At 40.6% G+C, this 17,695-nt stretch overlaps 1 protein-coding gene across 1 annotated transcript in view; it reads right to left on the bottom strand.

Moving 5' to 3' along the window:
- The window catches only part of FBXO42 (F-box protein 42), an 88,213-nt gene extending 74,681 nt beyond the window's left edge, over positions 1 to 13,532 (bottom strand). Inside the window, exon 1 of the mRNA XM_046660639.1 lies at positions 13,310 to 13,532. The gene's annotated coding sequence lies outside the window, so the exon portion shown is untranslated. The remainder of the gene's footprint in view (positions 1 to 13,309) is intronic.
- Between the last annotated feature and the right edge of the window lie 4,163 nt (positions 13,533 to 17,695).

The following is a 17,695-nucleotide window of genomic DNA, read 5'->3' as shown; positions in this document are numbered from 1 at the left end:
AATAAATAAATAAACAAACAAATAAATTTTAAAAAATTGACTGTCATTATTATTAAGTAAACACCTGCATAACAATACTATCACTATACTGTGTTATGAATATATAGTAAACATACAAACATGCATAGGAGTGATAAACACCAAATTCATCACGGTTATGTTAGAGAGACAGAAAGGCAACTGGGATTGGAAGGGGAACACACAGGGTTCCAACTGTTACCTGTATCTTGTATTTTCCTTCAAAAACAAAATTCTGAAGCAAATATAGCAAAAGGACAAACTTGGTAAAGTTGACAGCTTAAAAAAATTGTATTGTACCTAATAATATTTTTCTGTAAAATGTGGTATAAAACATTGTATTTCTTTTTTTAAAGAAACTAGGAAAATGCAGTATCATTCTTGAATCACTCTACTGGGTATGTCAAATCAAATAAGTTAAACATTACAGTGAAATTAAACAAACAATCAATTTTATATATGGGAAAGATGAAAAAACTGCTAGGAAAGAGGTTTGTTTTTTAAAAAGTAAGAATAAAGAAATCTATTACTGTTTACATAAAAATGTGAATATACTTACTGCACTAGACTATACATTTAAAAATGGCTAAAATGGTTAATTTTATGTTACATATATTTTGCCACAAAAAAGAAATGTATTATGAGCCAGGCCAATTTAAATTGAAGGAAAACAGTATTTTATTTATAGGTAAAAACTAAGGACAAAAATTCCAGATAACAGCAGAAATCCAAAACTGAAAGCACAGCTGACTGGCACACTAATCAGTTATGGATCAAAAAATATGGAAAATGGCACAAGAGCAAAAGGAAACTTAAGATTACCCTGTCATCACTCCTATGGACAAAATGAAGTGAAAGTGCAAACCTTAAATTTATTTGAAAGAGGGGGCCGGCCCCGTGGCCAAGTGGTTAAGTGCGTGCACTGTTTCAGCAGTCCAGGGTTCACCAGTTTAGATGCCGGGCACAGGACCTACACACTGTTCTTCAAGCCGTGCTGTGGCAGCATCCCACATGGAAGAAGCACAACGACCTACAACTAGGATATACAACTACGTACTGGGGCTTTGGGGAGAAAAATTTAAAAAGAGGAAGACTGGCAATAAATGTCAGCTCAAGGCCAATCTTCCTCACCAAAAGAAATTTATTTTAAAGAAGAAATTTCTGAAAATTTCCAACTTTATCTGTTATCACTATTTTGCTTCCTCAAATTCAGTTTAATCCTTGATGACTAAATGTTCCCCTTGGTCTCTACTGCTTCTCTGACCCCTCATTTTGAGGTTCTTTTCTCCTTTCATACAGTAAATGTGGAGGAGGCCCCTAAAATTCCATTTTTGTCTTCTCCTTCCTTGCTACATTTTCTCCGTAGGCAATCATATAGTTTCAAATATAACCACTAAGAGAATGACACACTAGATTGTGAGACCCTTGAGGTTACAGACTGATGTATTCATTTGATATGCCTGGCAAAAGGCAGATGCAATTAAACATCTGTTCGGATGGATGCATGGACAGACAGATGGATGAATGAATCACTCCAAAACTCATCTCTAGGCCTGATTCTCCTGAACTATACACATCTCTCCATTTTCTTATTTTCAGTTGCCTTCCGGACAGCGGACACCAAATTCATATTGAACATTTTCCCAGCCACCTGCTTATCCTCTTGTTTACCTGACTCAAAACCTAGGAGTCACCTTTTATTTTTCCTTTTCTCTTTCCTCCCACATCTAGTCAGCTGTCAAATTTCTCTCACAATCACCCTTTCTCCCAATTTCCTCCACTGCCGCCCTACAGGCCCAAGTCATCTCTTAACTAAACTACTGCTATAAAGAGGATTAGCTGGTTTTCCTACTGCTTACTATTTCCTTCTCCAATCCAGCCTTCATTTTGCTTCAGGATTACTCTTCATGGTGCAAATCTGGATCAAAAACTTTCAGCGATCCCTCAATGTCTATTCTTTAATATTCAAGGTCTTTAGCATTGCATTTTTTTGTGTTTATTTTATTATTGTAGTAAAATACACAAAATATAAATTTTTACGTTTTAATCATTTTTAAGTATACCTTTCAATGGCATTAAGTGCATTCACATTGTACAACCATTACAACTATCCATCTCCAGAACTTTTTCATCATCCCAAACAGGAACTCCATATCCATTCAACATTAACTCCCTATTTCCCCCTCCCCTCAGCCCCCAGTAACCACTATTCTACTTCCTGTTTCTATGAATTGGACTACTCTAGGTACCTCATATAAGTGGAATCATACAATATTTGTCCTTTTGTGTCTGGCTTATTTCACTTGGCATAATGTCTTCAAGCTTCATCCATGTTGTAGCATGTGTCAGGATTTTGTTCCTTTTTAAGGCTGAATAATATTCCATTGCATGTATATACTACATTTTGTTTATCCATTCATCTGTCAAGGGACACTTGGGTTGTTTTCACCTTTTGGTTACTGTGAATATGCTACTGTGAAAATTGATGTACAAATATCTGATTGAGTTCCTCCTCCCAATTATTTTGGATATATACTTAGAAGTCAAATTGCTAGATCATATGATAATTCTATGTTTAATTTTTTGAGGAACTGTCTTCTACAGCCACCATAGCATTTTAAAGTCACCACAATCTGGATCTAACCTCACTTTTGTGTCCCTCTCCCCACTCCAGTCTAGTCCTCTATCGTTTGACCAAAGTGAATTTCGATAGAAGCTCTTCCTTCCTCCTTCTATGATCCCTTGCCCTTGGTGCTCTCTGTTCGGCATACAACTTCATACGTGCAAATCCATCTATCTTTCAAGGCTGGCTCAAGCACCACCTACTCCAGCAAACCCTGCCTGATTTCTCCAACTAGAAGAAATTTCTTTTTCTGAATTCCCTTTATCTTTCCTTCTCACTTTCTACCATATATAATAATCAGGTACACTTCTTTCTCAGCAAGAATGGGTTATTTGTCTAATTCATATATGTACGGCCTTCAGTAACTAGCAAGTAGTACACAACGGATAAATGAATAGACTGGATCAATGATAAAGGAATAAAGATAAAATATAACTCAAGATTTCCACAAAATCATTCCATTTGCAATAACATGGATGGACCTTGAGAGAATTATGTTAAGTGAAATAAGCCAGCAAGAGAAAGATAATCTGTGTATGACTCCACTCATATGAGGAATTTAAAACTATGGACCAAGAACAGTTTAGTGGATACCAGGGGAAAGGTGGGGTGGGGGGTGGGCACAAAGGGTGAAGTGGTGCACCTACAACATGACTGACAAACATTAATGTACAATTGAAATTTCACAAGATTGTAACCTATCAATAACTCAATAAAAAAAAAATATAACTCAAGATTTCTAATCAAGTTAAGGACTGTCAAGGAAAATTAAACACTACCTGTTAAAATCTTTTAAAAAATGTTATCTGTCAACATTTTAAATGCACATACCAGATGACCCAGACATTCTACTTCTAGGAACATGTCTGAACTAAACCTGGGGACAAATGCAAAAACAATGTTCAATGCAGTGCTGTTTTAACAGCAAAAGAAAACAAAAACACAAGAAACAAACTAAACGTCCATTCATGTAGGAGAAGACAAAAAAATTATGACACAACCATAATCCTAAGCAGCTGTTAAAACGGAGGTAGATTTATATGTACTAACTCAATACTCTACAACACACTGTGAAAAAGTCTTTTCTGCCTAAAAATGTGAGGGTGAATTTTTTTGTAAGCACAGAAAAAATTTCATTTCAAACTGTTAAAAGTAGTTATCCATGGGGGCTGGCCCCGTGGCCGAGTGGTTAAGTTCGCGCGCTCCTCTGCAGGCAGCCCAGTGTTTTCGTTGGTTCGAATCCTGGGCGCGGACATGGCACTGCTCGTCAAACCACGCTGAGGCAGCGTCCCACATGCCACAACTAGAAGGACCCACAACGAAGAATATACAACCATGTACGGGGGGGCTTTGGGGAGAAAAAGGAAATAAAATAAAATCTTTAAAAAAAAAAAAAAAAAAAAAGTAGTTATCTATGGCAGTTTGTAAAAGGATTCACTCAGGTGAATTGGTTACAACAAGCAACTATTCTGTAATTTCTTAAAATGTCTCCCAAATTTTCAGTAAATCCAACTTAGTTCGATTTTAAAATGTAGACATACACATTTAAAAGTAGAATATTCTGTAGTCTAACTTTAAAACAAAAGATACTCAGGAGAGTTTACAATATCCCTGCCAAAAATAAATAAAACAAAGCTAGCAACTTTGTAATATTTAGAATCAAAGTGCTGAGTGGTTTGCCCCTTACAACTGTGTATCTTTAAGTGTGGGGGGGAAGCAAACGGTATAAATGAGTGTTCTTCAAAAAGAACTAAACCTCAAGATTTAACACTATAGCTGAAATTGTTTAAAACTGCCCAGACTTTTTCAGGCTTCATTACTTTAAAAAGAAAATCTATACAATGAATGGATACATCTCAAATATTGAGCAAAAGAAGACAACAAAAGAATACATACAGTATGATTCCACCTACGAAAAGCTGACGAACAGGCAAAACTAAACTGCTGTTTAGAGATATACACAAAGGTGATAAAACTTAGGGTGACAAAAAGGTGATAGCGTATAGTAAAACCAACCTGCCGAGGTAAAAAGAGCAACCACACGGTTAGGAACTCAGATGAAAAGGAGGAAGAAATCTCACCGGAAATCTCTTAAGGTTCTGATGTTTCTCAAGTTTTAATGTGGATCTCGAACTACAGATCTGGATCCAGCAGGCCTGGAGCGGCACCTGACAGTCTGCATTCTAACCCTGGTGATGCCAGTGCTGCCAGTCCACAGACTCTGAGTACCAAGTCCTTAAGTAAGGTCTTTAAGTAACTATTAGTCTTAATAGTCCTTAGTAACTTAATAGTTAGTAACTTAATAGTCCTTAAGTAACTATTAAAATGCAGTGGCTGTCAAGACTAGATGACAAAAGGAAAGGGAATCAACAGATATTGAGAGTATGCGCCAGGTGCTGTATCTCATTTAATCCTTACCTCAACTCTAGGAGGGCCATATTATCAGTCATGTTTTACAGATGAGGCTAATGCGGCTCAGATAAATTAATTTAGCCAGGATTACACATATAGCTTTGTAAAAAGAGGAACCAGAATTTGAACTGAATTCTATGATTCCATTTTTTTTAAAGAGATAGTACAAATCAGTCCCTGAAATTAATTTAAAATAATCCTCAAAAAAATAACTATAACATGGTCATTACATGGTATCTTGCATACAGACTTTCACCTTCCCCCATTTGCCCATTCTTCAAAATGCCCTTCCTTTATTGTTTTTGTTTTTGCTGAGGAAGATTTGCCCTGAGCTAACATCTGTGCCAATCTTCCTCTATTCTGTATATGGGTTGCCACCACAGCATGGCTGACAAGTGGCGTAGGTCCACACCCAGGATTGAAACCTGCAAACCGCGGGCTGCCAAAGTGGCACGCCGGACTTAACCACTATGCCATGGGGCCAGCCTCTCCCTCCCTTTATTGTCATTCCCCCTGCTATGATGCTGGTAACTGTCACTCATATTTAAACTACTGTAGCAAACACCTATCTAAATCTAACATCCCTGACTCCAGCCACTAGCTCCATCAATCTGTTCTGAAGTTTCTAGGAAGGAATTCGCTAAATGTGAGCAAATGAGCAGCACGGTGAGTATGATGTTTCAGGAAGTAGAATTCGAAGTGCTCTACAACCCCACAATCTTCCTATCAAATCTCTCAGTTTGCATATAGAGCCAGGTTCCTCACTGACACACAAAAATATTCTGCAAAGAACATAATACATTTTCACAATATGCAGTAAGGGAATGGAAATTTTAGATTCTGCTCATATTTTTTCTGGTGGTGGTCAGAGCAAAGGAATTCTTGAAAGGTAAGTAATGTCTTGACTACTCCCTATCCCCAGGAAACTTAAAGGACAGTCATAGACGCAGATGAAGTAACTCTTTGTTTCACAAGCTTGCTTGACCATAAAAAATCACCTAGTAAGTAAATTTCCTAGAGATTGCTTCAGAAAACAGGGATGGGTCCAGGAATCTTAATTTTTTTAACAAGCACCACAGCTAATGCAAGTTCATAAAACTATTAGTACTTGTAAAACTTAACCTTATGTTCTCTTTTAAAGTATTCCCATTCCTTAAATAGTTTATTGAGCAATAGTTTAAAATATGGCTAATGCAACTTCCAGAAATATATAAAATATTATACTAGGACATCTTAGAGATTATGAAGCAACTGAACCCTTATTTTACAAATGAGGAAACAGGTCAGAAAACTTAAGTGACTTCCTTAAGGTCACGCTGTCAATTAGCAGCAAAAGAGAATCTGTATCTTCTGTCTTTCAGCTCAGTGCTCCTTCTAATACACCACACCAAAATCTATTTTTAAAAATCAGCAGTAACACACTACTTATTGATGTCCATCAAGAGGTAACTAGTTGAACAAATCTGGCACACCCACACAACGAAGCTGTGGAAACGATTAAGTATTATCTCTATTCCAACATGGCATGGTCGCCAAGAATAAGTGAAAAGAGAAAAGGCTGAACAGGGTACATAACATGGCAACCTTTTGTGTAAGAAAGGCTAAAAAAGAATATATGTAGATATTTGCCTATTTTTGCAAAAAGAAACACTGAAAAGATAAACCAGAAATTAATAAAAATTAAGAAGAGGATGAGCCAAGCACCAGCCATGTGGTACATCCTAGCAATTCCTTCTCATGGTCCCGGCTCTGAAAGTGGCGGCAGTGCTTGAGGTGGTAACCCCTTCGCCACGTTCTTTAACAGTTCCGGTAACATCATCCATCCCTTTTCTTCCCCCAGCTCTTGAGGTAATAGTTTCACCCTACAGTTATTAATCTCTAAGTTACCCTAACCTACTTTTTTTTTGCGCTTTCAGTCTTGCAACATACATATAACCAATTTCACATTTTAAATCTCCTCTATTTGATACATCATATATATTTTCCATTTTCTTGACTGGATCCTGACAGAATATTCTAAGGATAAAAAGAATCACAAAGAAATCTTAAATTCACCTCAGTAATTTTGTTAGTAGTAATACAGATACTATATTTTTAAAACTTATATATACTGTAGGTTAAAGCAAATGTGAATAGCACTAAAAACCAAGATTTTCAGTTTAAGAAGAGACAAATACAAAATCTAAAGGAAAAAAAACCATCATATGTTCAAATTAAAGTGGAAATATCAATATGAAGTTTTGATTTCTAAAAATCATATGTTCTAGCTCTGCCCATCAAAAGGATCTAGAAATAATGAAGACCCAGTAACACGAGCATTCCTAGCACTCAGATCTTAGTTTCTACTAATGATGTTCCCTGTACAAGAAACTAAGTCTTCCTAGAAAAATGACTGATGTCAGGTCACAGACAGTAAGAGTACAAGGTGAACTTGGTATTATCTTGTGACAGAAAACAACCTAAAGACCAATGCGGGTATGTCAAAAGGACAACATGAGCTTGAAGAGACTGATACCAGCCAAAGTTCAGCATCAAGAAGACTAATGGCTGTAATTAAGTGTAAGATAATGAATAAATAAAAATTCATGTGCCTAGAGTGATACAGAAAATAGCAAAGAAACTCATTTGCTACCACGGAGGTGACTATTCTTTACTAAGAAAATTTACAATGAAAAGGAAAGAATTAAACACCCTGCCTTATTAGGAGAGAATTTCAGTAGCTCATTCTCAGTTGATGGTATCTTGCCAACTGATAAATGTGGAACAATCATCATCATCATCCTTTTGCAACCTCCAATGAAACAACTGATTCAGGCAAGATCATTAATGGATGCTAGAACCAACAGGTGAAAGATGGTTGAGGAACAGCATAACTGCATTGTGTTAAATTGCCACCCCACAGATTACTTGATCACTGTAAAGGGAAATCTTTACAGTGGAAAGATCTAGGACTTTCACTTAACCAAGTGATGAAATTTAACACAATTATAACAAAAAAATCTGACATCAAGTGTGATACAATATGAGTACACAGTATCACAAAGGAGTGCAAATATGAACATAATCAAGCCTTCAGACTTGTCTTAAAAGGCAATAAAAGAAAGGAGTTACATGATACAAGGAAACACTGAGACAAATCATGCATGTGGAAGAGTCTACCAGAGAACCAGACTGGTCTCTTCAAAAAGTCAACGTCATTGAGTGAAAGAAAAGAAAAGAGGGGTGGGGGTTGCTTTGATGAAGCAGCAAAAGCTAAATAACAGTCAAATGCAATTTGGGAAACCTGACTGGATCCTGGTTCCTACTTTAGTCCTCTGGACTTGCTGTTTCCTCTGTTCCCTAAACTTAGCATCAAACATCCTGCCTTGCGTCTTTGAGCCTGAACATCACCTTCTCACTGAGGCCTTCTCCTAGCCACCCAATCTCAGTGAGTCTTCCCCTCTGTGCCATGTCATTATCACATCACCCTGTTTTAATTTCTTCAGATAGTGCTTATTACTGTCTGAAATTTTGTTCACTCATAAATTGCTTTCCCCAATCTCAAATGTAGGATCCAGGAAATTAGAGACCTTGCCTATTTTGTCCACTGTATCCCTAATACCTTGAACCACGCCTAGCACATCGGAGCACTCAATAAACGTCTGCTGAATGAATGGACCAATGGACAAAAAGGCAAGAAAGATTCAACAGACACCTGGGATCACACAATGCCTCAGAAAGCTCATGAGGAACACCAACCCATAAAAATCAAACGTCTACAGTGAATGACTATTTGAGTGCCTAATTTGTAAACACTAAATGTGCCTACGAGGCACTAAAAATATTACATAAGAATTATACTGCCTGATATACCCCTTTTAAGCTACTTGGCAGGAATCAATTAGCACGATAACTTTCTTTTGGGATCTTAACTTTAACCTAATTGCAGAAGGGCAGCAGTGGTTAATGGCAGAGCACACAGGACGTACTCTACAGAGCCGCGCAGAGTAGCTAAACGAAAAAAATGCCTCCTACCTAGGAAGATGAATGTTCCAGCTGTAGAAATGAACATGATATACATGAGAGGCAGTGAGACCAGCCTGGTTGGAACACTCTGCATGATGGGTGCCACGGAAAATAAGACTGGAAAGGAACAATGAGGGCCATACGGAGAACTTCAAAGATAAGTAGGGGAGCTAGGCAATAATGAGGTACCACAGGTTCTTGATCAGAGAAGAAACATTCAGATAGTAGTCCTTTAAGACTGATCTGTCATAATACTGTCACCTCAATCTTTTTTTTTAAGATTTTATTTTTTCCTTCTTCTCCCCAAAGCCCCCCGGTACACAGTTGTATATTTTTGGTTGCAGGTCCTTCTAGTCGTGGCACGTGGAATGCCACTTCAGCACGGCTTGATGAGCGGTGCTAGGTCTGTGCCCAGGATATGAACTGGCAAAACCCTGGGCCGCTGAAGCAGAGGGCACAAACACCCAATTGGCCACAGTGCTGGCCCCCTGTCACCTTAATCTTAACCATTTCCAAAGATTACCAAAGAGAAAAATTCAAATAATAGCAGCTACTGCTTATTGAGTGTTTACCATGTGTTAGGCATTTAGTCAAATATTTTACACATATTATGAGGTAGGAATTGTAATTCCCATTTTGAAGATGTGAGAGACTGAGATCATACAAGTAGCAAATGGCAGAGTCCTGGCAATAACTAAATAATAAAGTCCCAGCGAAGAACTGTAATACTAATTCAGGCTGCCTTCAGCTCATGAAAGCCTGGTCTAGCATCATGGCAGCAAACACAATGAGGAAAAGAGAAATCTGAGGGATGCTGAGGAAGGTAATACAGAACTACATGGCAGAATACAAGAGATGAAGGAGAGTATAAAAAAGTGATTCCCAGCGTTATGGTCTATGAGACCAGACCAAAATTATTCTACCTACAGAAATGTGAATACTGAGAAGGGCATTTGGTTAGTGAAGGTTTCTGTCTTAAGGGAGGAGAGAGATGAAATAAAGGACTCAGTTGTGAACACTCAGACAGCTGAGTTAGAAGACATGCTCTATAAAGTCCCTGGAAAACCCAGAGGCATAAAAGAAAGATCACATCTAGATGGGTTTCAGAGACATCAGGGCAGTGGTGTCAAATGAAGCCATGAATAAGCCCAGTTCTCCAATCAAGGATAGAAAGAGAAGCACATGGGAAAAAAGAAAACATATTCTTGCTACAGGACAAGTATGCCACTGGGAGTACACTATAAGGAAGTCAGGAGATAAGTTCCCCTGCTACATGTAACAAACTGTCACAATACAGAAAAAGAAACCGATTCTATAGAATACTTTAGTCTAGTTCTGGTGTAAGCTGTCAGCTTCACCCAAAAGGAAAAAGACCTTCTCATTTTATTTATTATTGAGAGAAAGGAGACAGTACTGATAACCACTTATAGTGAACATTCTAAGTGACTGACAACTAAACATTAACTAAAAGTCATCAAATTAAAATCATACAGTGCTTCTTATCCCAGTTTACAAAATAAAAACAAAAGCTTTATCACTCTGAAGTTGTCACCACTTAGTAATCTGAGATATTTTAATTGCAGCTGCAATGTTTGTCTTTGTTGTCTGTGCGTATGACTCACTCTCAGAAAGGTTCTCCCAACACTGTTGGATTTTTGAGAATGCAGAACCCAGAAGTGGGCCATACTGTGTGGGAAGTGTCATGACAATGAATGAATAAAAAGGGAAAAGAACTTATGACAGAATTTTTTAACTTTTTATAAAAAGAAAGTCACTCTCAAAAGGCAGATTTTTCTGCAAAATAATAGGAAAGGTTGGGGAAAGCCATCCTGGCTCTGCCTTCCTGATCTCAAGCCTTCCTCGATTCCCTTGGTTGGATTCGAAGCACTTTCTACGCTACAATATATTTAACTGGTTTCCTTGTCTGGCTCCCCAGTCAGACTGCAGGCAACTTGAGACCAAAAGCCATCTTAACTTAGAATCATTAGTATCTACTTCCCCAAATGCCCAGCACATAAAGGGCCTTCGATAGGTGTTTTCATAAAATTGATTATTCAGTAAACCATCTTACATTTGCCTTTTATTTTATAAAGTACTTTCACAAACATTACCTCTTTTGATCCACATAACAATCTTGTGAAGTGGGAAGGGCATTATTTAACCAAATGGCTTCTGGTTTTATGAAGAGTTAACTCACTGACTAAAACAACCCTGAAAATCACAAAGATAATCACATTTTTGTTCCTCTTTGAGATAACTTCTGGGGACCTCAATATCCTTCTAAAACCCAGTGGTTTTGCTAGCATTTTCTATGCTTGCTCTTCATAATAGATAGGAATCATACAGCTCTGAATCTTACAGAAAGGTTTTAACTACATAAAGCAATGTTAGATGAAGGCTCTTCTAGAAATCAGACATTAAGAAACAGCCTAAGCTATTTTCTCCTGACCTTGTTCTTTTTATGATTCTGAGAAGGTAAGGAATTGCAAAAGGCAAAATGCTGGAGAGTGAATGATGTCATGGATGTCACGAACTTGCATCAATACCTGATGATGATTTAGCACAACAACGCAACACATTATGCCAAGAAGCAGAATGTCAAACTACCAGGATGTTCCACTGCATTAATTTCAAGACTCTTTATTAGCAAATTGAAATGTACAGGGGCTCTCCAATTTAATACAACAGAGAAGTTGTTGGTCCAGGTTTACGTCCCTAGCAAAGTCACTAAGAAAATCTACAAATCTCCACGGAAAAGACTTTAAGAAAAGGAAAAAATGGTCAAAAGATTAGCTAACATTAAACTAAACAGTTGCCATTTTAATACTTAAAAGCTTTTTGAAGGAGACAAAACACCCGTAACTCGACGCAGACTGAGTAATATATTTATACTGGGCTCGTCAAAAACAAACAGTTACAGGGTATAAAATGACAACATATGATAGAAAGGGCACCCAGTCAGATTATACACGTGAATATGACCAAAGTTAGGAGTTTGATACAGAGCATCTCTATTCACTGTAAAAGCTACTGACTGAATATTAAATGTTCAATTCTAAATGATGATTATTTCCTCTCAAATTTTCCTTGTCCCCTTAAACCCACGATGGCATCATTCTTAAGCACAAGCAAAACGAATTTAAGTTACAAAAGGTATTTAGTGTGTCCAAACCAAAGCCATCGCCTCAACAATTCCCCACAGCAGAATTCCAACTGAAGCCATCATTCCTCAAGGAAAAGACCACAAGGCTTCAAACCGGCTTCCCTACGTGAGAGAAACTAAATCAAAGTCTCCAAATTAGAATTTGAACAATCACAAAAAAAGTTGTTCTCAAAAAGGAATAAGCATAGCTGAACGGCCCTGCTAGCAAATGAGACCTGGTAACGTGTCTGAATCTTCACCCAGAGGAATTGGAATCACACCAGAGAAAAGTCCAAAGACTCTGGCAATTGAGAAACAAAGCTTTTACTTTCCTAATAAAATCAGATTTAACAAACAAAAGCAATTGGCTATTCTGAATCTTAGCAACCCAAAGGTTTCAAACGAAACGAGGACTTCGTTAGTACGAAGTTACTCTGCAGAGACTATCAAGATCTCAAAATTGTTTTCAATTCCTTTACAAATTCGTCCGCACCCTCCACCGTTCCCTTTGCACAAACAATTCTCACCAGAAGCCTTCCACAGTCACAACGTGGACTGCTGTCTCAACGAAGGAGATCCGCAGTTCCCACTTCCCGGGGGCACACTCAAAAAGCTAAGGGGCAGGAAAGCCTGCTTGTGTTTTATTTTTAAAGCCAATTCCAAAACCTTGCCTTTGCAGCTGCAGCTTCAGAGATGCTGGCCCCTCGCCGCAGCCTCTATTTTGGAGGGCACCGCACTCCGGCTCCTCTCGCGGCGTTAAAGATTCGGGGGCGGGGTGAAAGATTATCTGACACCCCTACAGCCATCCCTGCCCTGGTCGCACACCCCTTCGTGGCCCCTGTGAGGGGACGAGAACCGCCCTCCTTGAGGAGAGGGGCCGGGTCCACTCCCATCCCAAGAGCAAGCTGGAAAGGGGCTCTCCTCCACCCTGCTCAACCCGGGGACGCCGAGGATGACGACAGCCAGGCCCCCAGCCAGCCGGCCCCGACCCTCGCGCGGGCAGCAGGGCCTGCGCGGCCCCGGGGCGCCCACTGCCCCCTGCGAGCCCCGGCCATAAAGGGCAGAGGCGCCGGCTCCCCACCGCGGCCCGGGAAGGGGAGAGGCCTCACCTGGCCCAGCCCGCGCCACGCTCCCGGGTTCGCTCCGCTGGCGACGGCGGGGAAGGAGCCGGGGACACGGCCGGAGCAGAGGCGCCCCGCCTCAGGCCTCGCTTGCCGCACTCGACACTCCTCACCGACGGCGGGACCTGGAGCCGCCCGGAGCCGCCATCTTCCTCCACTCAAACACCGCCGCCGCCACCACCGCCGCAGCTGCTCTTCTGGCCGGGAGAAGACAGCACAGATCGCGCATGCGCCAGGGCCCGGCGCGGAGGACACGCGCGCGCAGTCACGTCAACGCGACGGGCTCGCGCGGGGCGGCCTAGATGTGGCGCCATGTTGGGAAGGGAAGTGGTCCGGGGCGGAGATTCTCCCGAGTTTGGAACGCCGATTGGGAGAGCGAAGCTGGAGTAAGGAAACGTCGGTCTTCCGCGCCTGCCTTCCTTGGGTCCCTAGTGCCGACCGCAGAGCTGCACTGCCTGGGGCAACTGGGCAAATTTGCCAATGACTGGGGATTCTGGTAGACCTTTGGCCAGGAAGTAGCTCATTTGTACCCCCGCGGCCCTGTGACCACCAGGGAGGGCTGTGGCGGATGAAAGTGCTCTTGGATGTGAACTGAAGGAGGGAAACTCAGTGCCTTGGTTGTACAAGCGACACCTCCCTTAACTGAGCAACCTCTGTGTGACTTGTTACTAGCTCCATTTTGAGATGAGGAAACTGAGGCCAGAGAAGCATCAGTCGTTTTCTCAGGCCACACATCTCGGGGGTGGGGAGAGAGCCGGGCAGAATTTGAGCTCAGGCGAGTCTGGTTCCCAAGCTCCCGTACTTCCCACTGTCACTATCACCAGGTGGTGGGTTCCAGCAAAATCCCCCTTTCATGGGAGCAGGCTGGTGTGTAGATGAAAACCTTCATGAACTCATCCGTACTGCATGAAATGCCAGAGATTCATAGTCCAAGGGCTTCAGTCTTCACCCCTTGCACCTAAAACTGAAGCAACCTTGAGCTGCCAGCCCACCACTCTGGATAAAGTGGGCCTTCTGGGATATCTCTTGGGACATCGGGCTGCGTCCAAAACCAAGTCTCCTCTCAAGTTGGTAGGGCAAGGCTGTATTGAAAACATTTGGGTCAGCCTCACTCTAGAAAGCACTAGATCTGTGTTCCTCAAACTTGAATAATGCAGAGACACCTCAGAATTCACTCACGGAATCTCTGTATGAGAAACACTGGTTTAAGAAACTCGTCTTTTTTTTTTTTTTTTTGAGAAAGATCAGCCCTGAGCTAGCATCTGCTGCCAATCCTCCTCTTTTTGCTAAGAGAGACTGGCCTTGAGCTAACATCCGTGCCCATCTTCCTCTACTTTATAAGTGGGACGCCTACCACAGCATGGCTTGACTAGTGGTGCCATGTCTGCACCCGGGATCCGAACCGGCAAACCCTGGCCACTGAAGTGGAGCGTGCGAACTTAACTGCTGCGCCACAGGGCCGCCCCGAAACTTAAGTCTTTCAGTTAGGAAATGTCACTGCAAAAGAGAAACTTGGCGATTATAACTGGTAAAAGAAATATTTAAAAAGCCCAAGCTTAAAAATTGTCATCCAACTTGTCACCAATCCTGCTACCCCCCCAAAATACCCTATAGAGCTCAATATTAGAAACACTGGACCAGCTATTAAGTGCTTCCTTTTAAAAATGCACGTTTCAGGGCCCACTTTAGACTTTTTCTAAAGCTCTGTAGGGATTCTGATGCCTAGAAGGGTTGGGAACTGCTGGATCACAGAACAGGTTCAATTACAGAAACCACTCCGCTGTGAGTCTCCTAGCTCGAAGACAGCTGGGATTCTTGCCTGTTTTGTTCACGACTTTACCACCTAATATAGAGACTGGCACACAGTGGGCACTCAACTGGGAATTTGACAACCAAGAAGGCACTCAGTCAATAAATATTTAGTAAGCACCTACTATGTGCCAAACCATTGATATGTATAGTAATATATTTTTAAATAAAACTAAGTCCCTGCCCTCAGGGAGGGTCCCTGTAGTCTACTGGGAGAGACAGACAATAAACAAGTAAATAAGCTAATATAAAATTATGAATTGTGATAAGTACAAAAGTATCATTATTAAGATTAAATCTTCAATAATAATCACAGTTGATGTTTACTGTGTACTCTTATTATGTACCAAACACTGCTAGTAGGTGCTATTATTCTGCTTATTTTGCAGATGATGAAACTGAAGCTCACAGGGATCACAACCCCGTGGTCACAGGCAGGGTTTGAACCCAGGTGGTCTACTTCATAGCCTGTGCTATTGAACTCTACACAAGGTTGCTTCTGACAAAGAGGAAGAGGTAAGATTGAGGCCAGTTTATATGTGGTCTAAAATATCAGGAGGAAAACGAGATATGACCTCCTAGGTCATGGAGCTTTGGGGGCAGGAAGGAGATGTAATGACAATGGTGTTTTAGAATAATGTCTGCAGTGTGGAGGCCATTGGGGCATGATTGGAGACCAGGAGACAAGGGATGAGGCTAGGATGAGAGGTGGCTGTCACCTCTCTAATAAGTATAAATGAAAAGTTAGTTTTCCTTGAGTCTGTCCCAATAATCAATTACTGAAATTCATTTTTCATGTATGTACTTATTTAGAATAAGTAAACTATGCACATGGAACAACATTCAAAAGGTACAAAAGGGTATTTAATAAAAATTAAGTCCATCCTACCAGTTCCCCAACTACCTGGTAAACCTCTCTCCTCCACCAAGGTGACTACTGTTACAAGTGCCTTATTATCTTCCCAGAGATGCATACAACACACACACACATACAAAGATAAATAAATAAACATACAAATAGCAGCAAACTACACACACTGTTCTGTACCTTGCTTTTTTCTTTTTTTTAACTTAAATAGTTCCTTGAGATCACTCAATGTCAGCATATTTAGGACCATCTAAATTTTGTTAACAAATTGCATTCCAGGGGCCAGCCTGTGGCATAGTGGTTAAGTTCTGCGTGCTCTGCTTTGGCGGTGGAGGTTCACAGGTTCAAATCCCAGGCATGAACCTATACCACTCATCAGCCATGCTGAGGCAGCAACCCACATACAAAATAGAGGAAGATTGGCACAGATGTTAACTCAGGGCTAATCTTCCTCAAGCAAAAAATAAAAAAAGGAAAAGAGGAAGATTGGCAACAGATGTTAGCTCAGGGCAAATCTCCCTCACCAAAAAAACAACAAAAAAAATTGCATTCTATTCCTTTGTATGGATGTACCATATATTTTTTAAACAAGTCCTCTAGTAATGGACGTTTAATTTATTTCCATCCTTTTTTGATTATAAAAAAATAACAGTGAATATCCTTGTACTTTTGTTATTTGCATATGAACAAATGTATCTACAGGGAAATTTCCTAGAAATGCAACTGCTGGGTCAAAAGGCATGTACATTTTAAATATTTGTAAGTTGCCATTTATTTCTTAACACAGTTGTCCATGTAGCCTCAGCTTGTGCTTCGGTTGGAAAGTTTTATCTCCCTATGAGCTTTGCTCCTGTGTTCCCATCACACGTCAGGGTGTTTAACGTGGTGTATCAAAAGTGCCTGCAGTCAGGATTGCAGGTCTCTAAGCCCCAGACATGAATGCTGCATCAAACACATTTCACAAGAGACCACCTCATGCTTGAGGGTCTCTGCCAATAGCTGTGTATGCCACTGCCTCAACTTTTTGGGGTTTCCCCCAGAGGAAGAAACCACCACCACTTCCTCAGTTTTACAGCTTACTTGGTCCCATCCTCTCGTTTTACAGTTGAGGAAGGGACTTGCCCAAGGTCACAAGGGACCTTTGATTAACTACGGCTGACCTCCTGATTGTTCATTTGGTGGAGCGAAAGCTATTTCCTTTGCAGCATCTTGAAATGATCTCCAAGATCTCTATCTTCGTGGTCTCCCGGAAAATTCAGTCCCAGGAAAGCCTAATTCCTTTGTTGGGGCTCAGAGCCAAATATAATCAAATTGTAAGAAACTATCTCCCTCTGCTGGCAACATGCTATAACTACAAAGACTAAAACTAGAGTTGGATCTATGGAAAATTAATCCTGCCTCAAGAGTGAGACTTAAGTGCTGTCTGATAGTCTCATCCACCATGCTGTCACCAAGGCTCAGTCAGGATAATTCACTTAAAAGAATGGTTCACGGGAGAATATACTTAAAGTAAATATCGTTCCAGAGAGTGAACAATGATGCGGGGTCGATGAGCGGAGGAGTCGAAAGAAAGATTTCTTGGACTCTCAAGGTCTGGCAGTAGTGCTCTTTTATTTAGAGAATAGTGTGGAATAGCATGGGGACAGGACCCATGGGCAGTAAAGAGCTGCTGCATGGGGACAGGACCCATGGGCAGT

This window comes from Equus quagga, chromosome 5 (genome assembly GCF_021613505.1).
Source record: "Equus quagga isolate Etosha38 chromosome 5, UCLA_HA_Equagga_1.0, whole genome shotgun sequence".
NCBI lineage: Eukaryota > Metazoa > Chordata > Mammalia > Perissodactyla > Equidae > Equus > Equus quagga.
This window is presented reverse-complemented; position numbering and strand designations above follow the sequence as displayed.